This window comes from Crocodylus porosus, unplaced genomic scaffold (assembly GCF_001723895.1).
Source record: "Crocodylus porosus isolate Cpor-Errol unplaced genomic scaffold, CroPor_comp1, whole genome shotgun sequence".
NCBI classification, from domain to species: Eukaryota; Metazoa; Chordata; order Crocodylia; family Crocodylidae; genus Crocodylus; species Crocodylus porosus.
Genome location: NW_017728886.1, coordinates 259,729,732 through 259,746,275, shown reverse-complemented (window position 1 = coordinate 259,746,275; position 16,544 = coordinate 259,729,732). Strand labels below are relative to the sequence as shown.

The following is a 16,544-nucleotide window of genomic DNA, read 5'->3' as shown; positions in this document are numbered from 1 at the left end:
GGGATTCCTCCGCCCGGCCTGGTTTCTAAGTTGTGACGTTAGAATTAGTTCCGGCCGGGGGGGTGCATCCGCGCTCGGCAAATAGTCCCTCCAGCGCTGGGCGGGGCGGCGCTGGGTCCTAGCGCCCTCCGGTTTTCTGCCCTTGTGGAGATCGTACCCCGGGCGACTTGGGAGGGGGCAGCAGTGTTGCTAGGTCTTAAATATGAAATGATAACACTGCAAGCTCAAAATGACTGTATTTGCTGAAATATATATGAAGTATACAGTATAATGCAAATCTGTATGACCATAAGTACACAAATAAGTCTTAATTTATTTTTTTATTATTGCTGGCTGTAAGTGCCAGTGAGTGAGAACTGGGGTTGTGAAAATGGAAACATTTCTTTACTTGGAGGCAAGCGGTGAGGAGTTAGAGTGACTTGGGTTTTGCAGATGCGGCCTCAAAAATTTATCATACGTTTTGAATACTTTTACTGTTACAGATCGCTGCGCTTTTTACTGGGGTTGAAATAAAAACAATTGCGGGGTTTGAACGCTTTCACTGTTATAATCGTGCATTGTACAAGGGTTGAGATTATCGTGTGGATGCGGTTATTATCGTACGTGTGGCAACACTCGGGCTCAGGCTGCCTGGCCAAATCCTGGATTCCCCCCTAGCAGCGCCCTGACCGTGGACGCATGAGTAGACGAGACTGCAGGAGCAAACGAAGGCTCGAGCACTCCGCTTATCCGACCCTGCCGCTGTGCAGCCGCCTTTATGAGTGCTGTGGAGAAAGACAGCTCTGGTGTCCTGGGTTTCGTGTTGCAAGATCTGACAGTTTCCAGCCAGCATTTTAGTTTATGTGTGAATAGAAGAACATCTAACAGAGGTCGAGAGCACTGATGTAAAATAGATGCAGGTGCTGGTTTACGTTCTGCTTGTCATTCTTAAATAAAAAATTCAGTTTTTCCTATTTTGAAATCAGTGATGCTCAGATGCGTGGCCTTTTCATTGCCAAAGAGGACCATCTGTACTCTCTGTTGTGGCTAATTTAATGCCTTCCTAAAGATACGTGGGGCAACCAATCTATAAATGGCCAGTGATTTTTGGACATCTTGGCTGTAAGTGTTTGGCTTGGCCCCATTGAACCTAAATTTCACAAGTGGCAAAACCTGCAGTTCAGGTGATTTCAGATGGAGCTGTCAGTATTGCATACTTCCAAAAATCAGGCTTGGGGCATCTCAAATAAGGGACTCATAATAATAGCTAGTCCTATGGGTTTGGCTTTATTTTTCTTTATAAGATCCTGCATATTTTCGTGGCCTTTTGCTTAGTTTTTGAGGAGCTTAGTATCTTGCAGGGTTGGCATCCTGTACTGTACATTGCAGAAACCGTGCTTGACCACAAGATGTTGCTATATGAACATGTAATGTGGCTCTCCTTGTGTGGGAATGCACGCTCAGCATGTTGCTGTTGAAGAACTCGGTACGTGGTTCTTTCTGTGGTTACACAATATAAATATCTAACTTATACAATATGTACATCTTGATATGAATACTTTGTGGGACGTTTAAAGCAATGAATGAATTAGCGACTGTCTAAATGAATGTTTCTTGCAATAAACTGCAGTATATGTTAACTGTTGGTTTTGAGTTTTGAAGTCAGTTACTGATTTTTAAATTGCATCTGTTCGTACAGGCTTGATTTCCTACTGTCTATTTTGCCGCACACTTCATCCACAGATACTTTTGGGGAAAGATTAGTACTTTCTATTTGCACCCAGATGTGGTTCAGTGTTTGTGAAAGCAAACAAGCATCTATTTGCTTTGTCATCCTTCTAGGCAAGAGCCTCACTTTCTAAATACCAGCTTTTCATTGTTCGTGTCCTGTTAACAAGGTGTATTACAAGGTTGATTTGAAGAGTGCCATTCAAGGTTTAGACAAATGATTTGGTCTAGACTGTAAAAGTTGTTAGATTATATAGAGTACAGAACTGGGTTACAAAGCCGAATGGCAAACACTCTTCGTCCTTATCTTATCTCTTCGTGATTACTTCTAAGAATAATAATGAAAACTTGTGCACATTGAAGTTACTGTTCATTAGTTTTCATTAGACAAACTTTAAGAATTTGCAGTGCAGGCAAGATTTACTGTGAAGCCAATACTGTGATAGGTTTAGTAGCAGATATGCTAGCTCTAGGGAAAATGGGTTACAGGGAAAATGTGCTGATGTGGTTCAGAAGTTGGGAGATCTGTGCTCTGATGGACCCTGCTGATCAAGTATGTGATGTTAGGCACATTTTTCACTAAGCAAGCCTAAGTTAAGTTCAGATAAAATAATTGGGAACTACGAGTGCTTAGATCAGCCTCTTCGTATTTTAGATTGGGCACACTGAAATTGGGGTTCCATTTTTGACATTTCTGCCCTTCAGCTTCTCTGTTTGTCAAACAGGGATGGAGATATTTATTCACCTTTATACAATGCTTTGAGATTTTTGATTGTACCACACTGTAAACAAGTGAAGCATAACAATATCTTTATTTAATATCTGATGTAGCAGCCAAGTTGCATTAGATTCTGGAAAACCTATGATTTGGGACCATAAAATAAAATAGTGGGTTGCTTGCTAAAAGCACAGCTCTGAATATGCCTGAACATTGGGGATTTCTACATGTAGACCCCAGACTATCATAAAATTTGCTTCTTGTCTACCAAATTTGTATTCTTAACAAAAACATTATCGAACCTATGTGACGGGATATTTTATAAAATTGGTATTAATTATAATACAACTTCATTCTCTGAGTTCATCCTATACTAACTTTTCAACGACTTTCTTTGTTTTATTGAAACGTAGAAAACGATGGAGGCATTTAGATAGTGACCATAATAGGCCTTAGGAGACTGTAATGACTTAACAACAAAATAACGTCATGTGCACTATGGCTCTCACTTGCTACTGAGCTGCTGTTAACAAATTCTGAGAATTTTTCTCTTAAGATCCCTCGTGTGGACAAAGTCTTTGTGTAAGTTTTGGGCATCAGCAGGAGATGTGGCACCATCTAGTGTCATACAGGATGTCTGGCATCTTTAAACTTGCTGAAGCATAGTAAGAAAATGCAGCATACTGATTATAAGTGGTGAAGTGGTGATTTTCTTTATGCCAACAAAAGAAAGAAAAAGAATTCTAACATATTTCTTAACAACATATCTCTAAAATGATGAAGGGGAAGGTCTGAAGAGCAAGTCTCGAAGTGCCTTAAGGATAATGTATGGGTAACGGGAAATCATGCTTATTTCATGTTCCTTTTTTGAAGGATGGAAAAATGCAATCAGCAGAATTAGTTGCTTTTCATCAAGGATCAGAAATAATGCTGATTGCCAGAAGGTATATAAATATGTGTATTGGAGCATTTTACAATATTTTGAAAGTCTTCTGACTCTTTCATTTTTAAAATGTTTACTTTCTGTTTGATACGATGGGTGCCCCAGCTGTATACGATTTAGTAGCAAACCAACAAAATACATTTGAATATAGATTTCAAATAAAGTAGAACATGTGAAAAAATAGGGACACTCTGACAAGCACAGAGTTTAATGTGATGATGCCTTTAATATGATGTTTTTCTTAATGCATTTGGAATTAACATGGGATAGCACAGAAAATCATATTGCCTATATTCTGTGTACATGCAGTTCAAAATACAAATCTGTGTACTTAACACATGAGTAAAATACTGCAGTGTTTTCATATTAGACTAAAATTATTGGTTTGTTACTTATTTATTTTAAACTTAAAATACTTCTTGCTTCAGCTGAAGTAGCTATACCAATGGAAAAGAAAGTGATTTTTTTTTTCTTGGGCAAGCTAATAAGATAATACTCTGAATTTGTGTTACCAAAAGAATAATTTTATACAGAGAGTTATGTATCCCCATTTCAATATAATGAAACACATCAGTTGTTAATTGCACTTGAGTTTTGAACAATAATCCTTTTATTTTCTCTGTGATCTTTCGTCAGTGCATTATCTTCATGTTTCCTATTATAGTGTAGAGAATGATGATAACTCTGGTCTTCCTATAGTTTAGTAAAACTGTTTTCCTTCCCCAACTAATCAGAAATCTGCAGCTGTGTTAAAATAGAAAAGCTTTGCATTTTTGCAATTATATCACTAATCTTTAGACATGAAACACCTAGTTTGTAGGTAAGCGTTTCCAGAATATTAAAAATTCCTGCTTGGCTTCTGGGCAGTGAATTCTCTATGTAGCATTGTTCCCTTTGTTAACCTCCAGAAGTATTTTGAGAACCAAGAAAAGTTTGAAGAGCCAGTTGCACCAAAGTTAAATAAAAAGTATAAATATAGATGAATTTTAATAGCAAATTTAATTATGAAATGCAGATAAGATATGAAGGACCAAACAGCACAAGTATCAAGCAAATGATTAAAATTTGTAAAATATACATTCAGATAAAGAAACAATTTAAAATTAATTTCTTTAAATCCTAAAGTCACAGAATCATAGAAAGTTAGAGGTTGGAAGGGACCTCTGGAGGTCATCTAGTCCAACCCCCTGCTCAAAGCAGGACAAGCCCCAACTAGATCATCCCAGCCAAAGTTTTGTCTAGCTGGGTTTTGAAAGCCTCCAAGGATGGAGCTTCTACTACCTCTGATCTCAAAGGCCTCTGAGAGGTGGTGGGCCTGGCAGGGGAAAAGACTTCTCACCTACACTTCAAATTAGGGGTTAAAAGAGTGCTTATTTTGGTTCATTTACAGACGGGCTCTTCAGCAAGAACTGTACATTGAATTCAAGGCTGAAGAGTAAAGATGAACCCAGATTTTTATACTCTGTTGCATGCCTCAGTATCAGAAAGCTTACCAAATAAGGACAGTTCTTCAAATGTTCCTAATAGGTTTTACCCTAATGAATATTCATATGCCTATTTTTATCCTCTAGTTAAGCTCTATCTTTTTGTAAACTAGAAACAAGATTCAGTTGGTATAAAACCACTCTGTGTACATGGAGCAACCTTTAGCCTGCTCCTTTTAACTTGTCTTGCTCAACTTCTGGTATTCTCTTGCTTACTCTTTTCCTTCTCTTACCCAAGCTTTGATCAAGTGAATGCAAGTAAACACTATACCATATTGCCATTAAGCACTTTAGAGCATGTTATAATCTACACACTGCTGAGATTTATTTAGGTGAAGCTCTGTATGATTCATTCTTTACTCAGTTTGAGAGGGTAGCTGCTTCTACGAGTCCGGGCAGTGAGGATGTACAGCAGTAACAGACTGTGAGAAGCAGGGTTCTGTTGCAGAAAGGAGAGAGAATATTGCTACCAAAAAAAAAAAAAAATTCCCCCCAATATTTTCTTTTATTTTGTGTTTGTGTGACAGGGGGCTGTCTTGCAGCTGGTCAAACTATTGGCCTGGCCACCTGTCTAAGGCAGTCCACCTACTTGCCTCACCTGCCACGCCTTTGTATCTAATTCATAACTGTTTATAAGGTGGGAGGCTGCACATGTACTGCCCAATGCCAACACTGTAATACATTGCTCCAAACCTCCCCTTATACAGTGTCCCATACATTACAGATGGCATCATTATGTGGCTCTGGCCCCACAACAGACCTCATTCTATGCCTGCCTGGCATTTGGAGCCCAACTGGATCCTTCCTTCTCATGCAATCTACTCTGCCCTCGTTCTAGGTGGCAAAACCCTCCGAGCCCTTTTTCCTTCATGGCTGTGGCCCCATCCAGGACCTTTGACCTCACTGGCTCTGGCCTCACCTCTAGGCTAGTCATGACTCCTGGCCTCTAGCCTTGGCAGTCCCTCACAGTCAGTGCTCTGGCCCTTCGACTGTTTTAGTCCTGGCCCCAGCATGGGCCAGCGGGGTTATTTTGGGTAGATTACTGAGCCACTCGCCCTCACACTCCTGTACAGTTTCACCTTCTCAGGCCCTTCCAAACACAATCGCACTTTCTACACAGTCCTTCAGGCCCCCTCATACAGACCCTACTCCACACAGCCCACGCGTGGTTCTTCAGGCCTGCTATATGGACTCTACTTTATGTGGCCCATTTATTCTTGCATGCCCCCTCACTGGGACCACTATACCACCCCCTCCCCAGGGCTCTCAGACTTCACATCTGGACTCCTCACCTGTCCCCTCTATGGGGTAATCCATCAGACTATGGGGGCTGAGGCTGTACGGAGCCCCATCCTCACCTTTCACTAGGGAAGCATCAATATGGCATTTCCTGGGGACCACTCTGCCACAAGCAGCCCCACCACACCATCCTACCCTAGCAGGGTGTAGTTTTAGGTCATTCCCCAGGAACTTGTTCTATCCTCATAGTTCCCACCCTTGACCTCCAGATGTTCTGGGAGCAGCAGATCTCCAACTCGGGATGTTACCCCTCTGACTCCCTGCGCCAACTGTCTGCTCAGCTCTGAGGGCCTGGGTTTATACTGAGGCTGCTCAACCCCATCCTCCAATGCAGGAGCCCTCTTGCGGTCATCTGACCTCCTCCTTAGATTGCATTGCACCTGCCAGCTGCTCCACAGACTGCTCAAACCTGTTAAAGTGCCAGGCACCAAAGATGCCCTGCCACAGTTTGGGACTAACAAAGTTCAGAAGCTTCTCTCATTTTTGGCTACCTCTGTGCTACGTTAGGCAGTATTCCTCATATTCGTGTGGAGGCAAAAAGTAGCTTTCTGTAGTAGGTTTAAGGGCTTTCAAATAAGAAATGAGTAAGTGTTTCCTATGGATTATTTATTTATAAATTGAATTATTAAAAGAATATTGTGTTTTGCGATGTCAATCTGAAGCTGAAAATCCACATGGCACAAGGCAAGTGGTTACTCTTGCCCACCTTGAGTAACCCAGTCCCATTCTGTGTGGTGCGGGCTGCTGGTGGAGAGCTTGGATGCATATATTTCCCCTTTTGCTTCATATAAACTTATCTGCATATAAGAAAATCCTCTTTAAAGAGAGGTTAATAGCAGTTGTTGCAAATTATCTGGACTTTGAACAAAAGATTGTTTGTGAATGCAAGACACTTAATGCAAGACAGTTTGAGCTGACCTTCAGCAACCTCACATGTAGACATGGTGCTGCGCTAATTCTTGTAGTTCCTGAAAAAGGAGGTTGGGAACCAAGAAGTTTGGGTTGTAGACTAGGTCTGCGTGACTCATATGGGTTGGCGAGCTGGATCTGGACTGCGGGGTTCTCACAGGCTGTGCAGCTGGTTTCCAAGCAGTGGGTTGAGCAGTAGTAACCTTAACCTGCATGTACTTGCTGTACCCACTGTCATGGCTTGCCCTGCCACTGAAAGGCATTCCTAACTGGGATCTCAACCCAGAAATTTGGCAGTGAAACAACCAGCAGCCACAGGATTATTGCTCCTGTCAATGGCAAAAATAGTCCTCAACAAGGATCTCTACGTGAATATAGGCTAGATATCAGGCAGTGCGACTTCACAGTCGGGGCGGCTAGGATCTGGAACCAACTTCCAAGAGAAGTGGTGCTGGCTGCTACCCTGGGGGTCTTTAAGAGGAGGCTAGATGTACACCTTGCTGGGGTCGTTTGACCCCAATACTCTTTCCTGCCATGGCAGGGGGTCAGATTAGATGATCTACTAAGGTCCCTTTCGACCCTAGAAACTATGAAACAATGAATATCTGTGGTGGAGAGAGCAGCAACAGTATTAATCGGTTGGGTGCTGGTTCTGCCAACAGTGGCTCTGACAGCTGTGGTATCGGCACTCACTCTGCAAAATTTTTGGCCCCGCAGGCCATGATATAAGGCTACCGTTCGGACAGTCCTAGACTATAATATCCAACTAGTTTATGTGACTTTGAGAAAATCACAATCCCCCTCCCCACCCCCTGCAAAAAAACCTTAGTGCTTTGATGCCTTAGGTGCATGTGGGTGATGGAGTGGAAAACCTAGAGTTAGGCACCTAGACTCTGTATAGCGCATGGGGAAAGGTAGGTGCTCCAGAAAGGTGATTTGAAAAACCTGCATACCGAGTGGGAGATTAAATTCAAAGAGCTAGTGCAGTGGGGGCCAGCCAACCTTACTGGCAAGAGTGCCACAAATTAAGCTCGGCACCCTTTCCAACTGCCACTTCAGTCCTTTTTCTCTGCCTGATCTGCTGCTTTCTGCTCCCTGTCTGATCTGCAATGGTTTCAGCTTCCTGCCCTATCTGCAGCTCTGCTCCCTGCTCTGATCTGTTACAAGCCACACACACAGGCTACCCATGCCACTTGTGGCAAGCATGCTGCGGGCTGGCCAGCCCTGAGCTAGAGAATTTTGAGATTGAAGAGGCTAGCAGAAGAATCAAGGAAGAATAAATCAAGTCATTACAGCACTCAGCTAGAAGATAGGGAGACCTGGGTCCTGCTCCCTGGTCTATCTATGTATTTTTGCCTTAAACAACTGTTGGATTAAAAAAGAAAAATAATCCTGAAAGTAGGGTCTGGACTCCTCTGGGGACCCCTGCCATCTAGGGTACAGGCTCAGGATCTCTTGCTTGTTTGCCTTCAGGCCCAGTGAATTTTGCTTTCTTTCCTCAACAAGGAAGAGCTGGAGGGTGCCCTCACCCAGCTTACATAATGGTAAAGATAGTAGGGCACTTTCCTGGGAATAGGAAGTATGGATTTTAATCTCCTCATGCTGAGGAGGTCTTAAAAGCCAGGTTTCCCACTTGAATGAATGCTGTAACCTGTGGGAGAAGTCTGGGACCTCTACCATGTTTTGAGGCACATTCTTGAATGACAGTAGCTGCAGCTGCTGCATTTGCTGAATTCTGTCTCTGTTAGGTGTGGTCTGAGCATGTCTATGGGATTGGGTCTGGGTTTAGGTGTGGCTCCATCTAGCTTCTGGACCATAGGTGTGAACTATGGAGCTCAGCCCAAGGCAGTCTTGGGCACTCTCAGAAGGCACAACACCGGCTTCTACAAAACTTTTGGGGCAGAAAGAGGCAATAATAAGTTGAGGCAGTCATTGTGCAAGACTTTCTGGATTGCAGTTTTGAATCTAGGCATCTAAATCTACTTAATTCTTATTTTAGGCATCTAGGGCTTTTTGGGGGGGTTGGCTCCTTACTACCTATGCTGTATACTTGATCCATAAAATGGAAATAATGGTTTTCAAATGCTAATTAAACAGACCTCTCAACATTTCTGGGAGGTAGGAAAGTGTCTGAGAATTTTGGAAGAATAATATGAGGATAAATTAGTAGAAAGTTTTCACTTTATAAAGTATAATTAATTATTACTTGTTTAGTTTGTAATATGCTTCTGTTGATACTTTTAATTTAAAAATGAAAAATAGCTGAGATGTATTTAAATTTAGGCCTAGCTCACAGTGTCTGGACAAATTGATTATTGAAATAACACAGATCAAATGTGTTCTGTGAGCTGAATATTTCTCAGTATTCTTGGCTGTTAGTCGTGTTATTTGTTTACCTGAATACTTGATTTACTTTTTCTTTGATTCTCTGCATATTTAATTGCTGTCTAATTAAGTGTTCTGTTGACTTCCCACATAATTAATTATCCACTGCTTGATCATTGATTCGCTGCATACTTAATTGACTTATTGCTTTTTTGATTCTTTATACTTAATTTACTATAATTTATTGCTTTGTTGTTTCACTACCTAATTAGCAACTGGTTAATCAATTATCAGTTGCTTACTCTTCTCCTAATGATTTATGCCCCATGACCAGTACACACACTTTTGTCTCTCCAGCCCGTTCTCCTTCTCTGCCCATTCTTCCTGACATTACCATTTCTTTCCCTACTCTCCTGTCTTCTCTGTTTCCAGTTTTATTTCTGTACCTCTCCCCATCTAATGCACATGCTGCATCTGCATTCTCTTCTGTGATATTTTGAAGTCTGTTCTGCAGCTAGCATCCCCTCCACCCTGATGAAGATGAGTCGCGTGTCAGCATACTCATGTGTTACAAGCATGAGGGCCAGAAAGCCGGCAACAGGTAGAATGGTTGATGTCGATAAGACAGCGGGCACCTGAAGAAGGGCCGTAAAGGCATTCCTAGATTATGTGCTCCGCAGTCTGAGCTTGAGCACTACAGCTGTAGCCAGCATTGTTGGAGAGGCCCTAATAAGCATGTATGCTTCCTTTAAACTGTCCAACATGTGTTCTGAGGTGGTTAAGAGCAGTCCAGGCCCTGCAGGGCAGCTGCCATCCTGAGGGGCAGAAGCTGGTGTTGGGGATGAAGTTCTTTAGCTGCAGTTCTTGTGCAGCATATTTCCTGCTCTGCTGATGGGAGGTCCATGCTGCAGGTGTAAGCCTTCAGGAATTTCTCTGCCACCAGTCCAACACACGTGCATTGTACATGGTGATTTCAACTCACAGCAGAGATTGGGTCTATAAGAACATAAATCTTGAAGGGGGAAGGGGGTCTTGTTAACTGGGCACTCCACCCTGACATCCATTTAGTCCTTTTTGGCCTCACAGGCCATACACAGACAAGCATGGACGTTTGGTCCCCCTGGGGACAACTTGCATTGGGACACCTCGTGCCACTGCTAGTTGCCTCCAGGGAATGCCCATGCCACGTGCCCTCTGGTGCGTGGCAGGTTACCTCCGGTGGGGTAGGGGAGGCTGAGGCTGGCAACTGTGCTGGCCCCAGCAACCTTTCTTGGAGTCCTGGGGGCTTGGGAAGCTGCAGCCATGTCACTCCTGCAGCTTGGAGCCTGGCCAGCAGCTGGAATATGGCTCTGGCTGGCCAGGCTCTGGTTGGGGCAGCTGTAGTGTCCACTTCAGCTCAGATTTCTCTCTCTTTTTTTTTTTTTCTTTTGTTTTGTTCATAGTGCTTCTTACTCTGCATAATATGAATCTCAAATACATATTTACATTTAGACAGAACAGTTCTGGCCTATTGGGTAAATAATAGGCTTTATCTTTTTAATAAAATGAATACATATTGAGCAAGTAGAGTAGAATTGCTTCAAAGTAACTTTTCATCATGTAAAAAATATGCATTTTTAAAGTACTGCCAAAATATGTGTGTGCTGAGGGCAGCTGAATGGCTGAGAAGGAGCCACGCTGATCTCTTGAGAACACATTGACTATATTATGCATTTTAAGTAACTGCTTTATAGATTGTTTTCTTTGTATGAAACATGTGTTAAATTATTCAAAGAGTTTTCCAGCAACATGTTTTTAATAGAGATAGTTTTATTCCTAAAGATGAGAGGATGCCTTCATTGTAAAACACTGTTTTCCAGTGGTTATAATTATGATGAAGTGCCAGCTCAACAATAGGTAAGGCTGAGAACTCCTTTAGTTTATAGAAGAGACCCTGCATAGGACTGGGGTATTTGTGAAGCAGTAACCAGAGTACACGGTATCTGAGTGTTTGTTAGTCCCATGAGGAGTCGAAAGAAAATGCTGAGACGACTTTGTAGGTTGTTAGTATATAAAGGAGGCATGCTGTAATCCCAGGTAGCATGGGGCACAGTCCATTTTTAGGACCATGTGGGTACATTTAGCCTTACTAATTGCTAGACACTGCATTGACAGAGGTGTTAGTAGCACCCTTGTCTCTGATGGCACGTTGTAGGATTTTTTTTCCCCTAAGTTTTTGGTGACTTTGGTGAGTGAGAGTTCTGGGGTGGATGTTCCTGTGGCCCCTTTTGGACAAGTGGTTGCCTGCAAATGCCAGGAGCTGGACTTGATGGCCTGGGAGGTGCCTTCCTGTCCTATGATTTTTGCTCTTTAACAAGTTTTCTGAGTGCTATAAAATCCATGTGTTGCTGCTATTCCCTTGAAACTTGGTTGATGTCATGGGAGGAGGAATTGGATAGGGTTAGCAATCCAAATCCGGGGTCATTTGGGCCTGGGGTTCCCAAGACTCAGCTCCCTTCCTCATTAAAAAAAATCTGAAGGCTGACAGATTATACTAATGTACTAGCGGACTGCCCATCAAGAGTGACAGGCGTGGGGTGGGTGGGGACGGAGTGCCGCCACCTACCACCCCATGCCACTGACAGCTCCCAGGAGCAGAGTGGGGAAGCTTGCGCACAGTGGCTGCACCTCCACCACTCTGCATCCGACTGGGCACCACACCCCCCTGCCTTGCTCCATGTATGGCCACGCGCCACTTACCCCATCCTTGCTCCATGTCCAGGCCTGTACCACTCCTCTGTGTGTCTGGCCATGCTCCCCAGCTCTGTGTCCCGCCCTGTGGCCCCCCCCACCAGTTCCACGTTTGGCCCTGTGCCACCCGAACCTCCTCCCTCTGCATCTGGCCCCATGCCACCCCTGCTTCCCCCTCCCACTCCGCATCTACCTGGCCCGTTCCACTGGAGCCCCGCCCTGCCCGTCATTCCTGGCGGCTATTCTTCACACCACACTGACTGGAGCCACACCCTGCCAGGAGCCACGCCCCCCCCAAGAGTGTTACAGATAGACGGACTAAACCCTTTATATATATATATATTTTCCTACACAGTTGGGGATTAAGATGATGCTGTGCCCAGAAACGTCTCCCTTTAACATTTACCATACCTAGCATATAGCATACATTTCCCTTTAGAGAAGCAAAACTGAAAATGGGTCTTGGCTCAGGCAGAGGGAGAGTGGAACACTGCAAGAGGTGACTTGGGGATATGTGGTTGTGGGGATCTAGGAGAGGGGCATCCCTGCTTCTTTATATATGTATTAGCCCCTTGGGGGCTGTCCCTACTGAAGGAAAGCAGTTTGGAGTCGGCCTCCCTGCCCCTACATTAGTAGATATCTGGGGAAGTGCTACAGTTTTGGGTGGGTAGCTGAGTACAGACATGGAGGAACCATGTTGAGATGGCAAAAGACTTCAGTGGTTCACACCTCTGAGTTACTGTCTCAACTTGTATTCATCTCTTTTGAGTGTTCATGTTCAGTTAAGAGCAAACCTCATTCTGAGACGATTCAACCGCTTTGTATCACTCTCAAACCCATTCTCTGTGCACATGTTGATGCGTCTGTTTTCTAGAAGTTTTGTGGCTGATCGGGTGCCTGCACATCACTATTGCTGTTGCATGATGCTCCATTGCCTTTTGGGTGAACAATGTCAAGCACTTTGTTCTTTCCAGATTAAGCAGTGTATACAAAGCATGAGCCTAATGCTTGTGTTTCAGATGTGCTCTGCCCATGTGTGCATAGCCCTCACAAGCTTGCTAGATGGTCATTTTTCACATGACTTGAGTGACTCAAGGGGACATGCTATGGTCAGTAGACATGAGCATACCTCAGCGTTGTAAACTTGCAATCTGTTGGCAGAACTAGACTCTGAAATATGAAGTATACTGTTAAGATTGACTGTCAGTTTTTTTTTATTTTGGGTTATTCTGAGTACAGCATAAAATTCAGAACACACTCGAGCTGCTTTAAAAAATAAAGTTACAAAAGGCTTTTGTAATAGACTCCCTCTTGACTTTTTCTCTTCCAGTTCTAGGATCAATGTATTGCCCTTCCTTTTACCTCAGGAAAAGATTATGTTTGAACATTTGGTAAACTTGCTCCTTGTGTGTTTTAGCTTTTCAGACCTGGTATGAAATCAGGAAGTATTTGTTCCATTTTCAAAAACTGTAGAGAGGCTTGGTTGTTTCTTACTCTTTATCAAATATTTTAATATTCACTTTTAACAATAAATTGAGATTTTAAGCTTTGGATACCATAGGCTGAGTTTTAGAACTCAGTTCATGGGGCCTAATGGAAAGCAGGGGACACCGAGTCCGGTTACTTCTACCAGCTTGGGTGTTCCTGATTCTGACCCACCATACCTGCCCCCAGTATCCATTCAAATTTGTTTCTCTAACCTGCTGTAGATTTTACTGTATTTAATCACTACATGGACATATCTTTCCTTGGGATGTCAAATTCCATGTTGCTCTGTGCTTATTTGCACTTCTCAGTAGCTTGTAGTGACTATATTGCTGTAATAACATTTCTCAGACTGCATCCTGGGGTTTGCACTATTCCATCCATGATGAGATTTTAAATAAAGCATTTTGCATTCAATATAACTACTGTGACTTTGCATAGTTTTAACTTAATTTGTTCACTTGTTGCTTCAAACTCTATTTGGAATCACCAGTAAATGCATGTGACCAGTGTAGTAGTAAAACAAGTAACAAAAAAAAAAGAAGTGGAATGTTGAATATGGTTTAAATACTGTCAAACAATAATCTTGGCCTCAGTGAGCCCAGTGCTACAATCCCTTTGGCTAAATACAGACAGCCAAAAAGCCTGAGGCTGAATCACTTCAGTCTTTTCTGGTTAGTATAAGCTGCATAGATTGAACCGATAAGCAAGTGAACAGATATTCAGTTCTGCTTTTGGCAATGCAGCCACATGCCTGCAGTGGCTCAGGCCAGAAACCAGAGCACACCTCCCTACTTATCTGGAGCAGACGGCTTAGATCAAGGCTAGCTTGCCCACATTGTAGGGGTAGGGTTTGCAAGGAAGGTGCAAAACATCCTGGGATGCCGGAGGATTGTCAGTTAAACTTGAATCTGGATGGGATCTGGGATAGAAGTTCAGTAAGCCAATTTAATCTAAATCCAGTGAAGTCTGATACTGCATCCATTCAGGTTTACCTTAAACCTGTTTCAGCCATTTATGTGCTGTGGACTTCTGTTGTGCCACAGATTTGAACTGGTTTCCAATCATTTATACTGGTTTATGTGTACTTTTTATCCCTAGCCCTAGTCAGTACAGTTTTTGGTTCATTCTGACACGTGTTGCCTCTTTGCCCTCATCCCTGTTTTGGAATGAGTAAGGAACGTTGCCAAGTAAAACGGTGGGCCCAGCATTGGGCTTAAAGTGCTTCAACAGTTTGAATCAGAAGCTAAGATTTAAATGGTGAAAACCATAAGAGAAGATTTTTGCACGCTCTGGCAGTACATTTGATATAATGTTAGATCATGTATTTGTGAAATACTTATTTTGGATGGTAACAAGTGGGCCGTCCTGGGGCACACCCACTTGTCTACAGCAGTCCGCCCACCTGCCTCATCTGCCTTGCCTTTGCTATAATTAAAGATGTTCGTAAGTGGGAGGCTGCTCATTTAATTGCCCTGATGCTAATGGTGAATACATGGCTCCGAACCTCCCCTTATACCATTGACCATGCCTTGCAGCTAGTATCCATATTTATCATTACTCCCTAGTCCCTTAGCTGAGCTGTCACTGGCCTCACCCAGCCTAGACTTGGCCTCAGGTGTCCTTAGACCTGCCTGGGCCCCCTGTGCTCCCACACTGGGATTCGCAATCCCATGCCCCTGAAGCCTCAACACCTGGGTTCTTCATGAGCCTCAAGCCTCAGTGGATTTGGGCCCTGATCTTAGGCCCCCTTCTCACAGCCTGGACCCCACCTCAGGCTCCAGTCAGTGGGCCTTGGCCCTGTACTTTCCTGTTGGGATGTGCTCCTTTCTGCTCTAAGAGGTCATCTGCAAGGCAGTAGGGGCTGAGGCTTTCTGGCCTCCTGTACTCACCGTTCACTAGGGAGGCACGGGTGCTGAATTTTCTGGAAGCTGCCCTGCCGCTATCTTCCCCACCACAGCATCCAGCCCCAGCAGGGTGCAGGTTTAGGTAATGCCCCAGGACCAGGAACCTCCTCTATCCTCATAGTTCCTACCTTGTCCTCTAGGTGTTCCTGAGCACCACCTCCAGCTGGGGGATGTTACTCCTGCAGCAACTACCAGCTCTGCTCTGGGGCCTAGCCTTATACCCAGGTTCCCAGCCTCTCCACCAATCAGGCAGCCTCCTGCCTAACATATGACTGCCTGATTGGGCCTGCTGTCACCTTCAGGCTGCTTACTGCCTGCTCAGACACCTTAAAGTGGTAGGCACAAATTGTTCTGCCACACTGATTATTTTCTAACATGTATGTTTAAATAACAGAATATTGGTTCCTAATTGCTTTTTGTTGTTGTTTTAATTTTTCCTTCTCCTATGTTTGCAGTAATTCAAGGGCTTGGACATTTTACCAAATAGTAATTGGAGGACTATACCACTAGATACAAAAGATGAGTATGTGTGGGAAGCAGCAGTGAGGTCCAGGATCATCAGCCTGGTGTGAAGCCAAGTTTCTTCCACCACACAGAGCTGCTAGCAAGGAGTAAAGTCTTGGGGATTTTACCTAGGTTTTGTTCCTGAAAAACTGTTCTTATCTTCTATGTAGTTTTTGGACTAGCAGGTAAATGTAAATGTTTGATAAATGTGAAACTCTCACATTGATGCTGTATAAAAAAAAGATCTTTTGGGCCTTTTCACACATTCATTTGCAACAGTTGCAAATCATGGGAGTGTAGTCACCTATTAACCTTAGCATTTCTTTCAGATGAGATAATACTTGCCTGAAAGAGAACAGCTTGGCAACACCAGGGCTAAGTCCAGACATTTGGAGGTGTTAGGGAGAGGTTAAATTGATTCAAAATGGTTGCCTAATATCAGAGGCAGTTAGGAAGGCCAAGGCAGAGATGGAACTGGGACTGGCTTCCCAGATTAAGGACAATAAGAAGTCTTTTTTTTAAATACGTAGGGG

The 16,544-nt window shown here is 43.4% G+C and overlaps 1 protein-coding gene across 2 annotated transcripts in view; it reads left to right on the top strand.

The window, feature by feature from the left end:
• Positions 1-15,975: 15,975 nt before the first annotated feature.
• ZFAT (zinc finger and AT-hook domain containing) overlaps positions 15,976-16,544 on the top strand; it is a 137,919-nt gene continuing 137,350 nt past the window's right edge. For both annotated transcript variants that reach the window (XM_019553066.1, XM_019553059.1), the window contains exon 1: positions 15,976-16,196. The gene's annotated coding sequence lies outside the window, so the exon portion shown is untranslated. The remainder of the gene's footprint in view (positions 16,197-16,544) is intronic.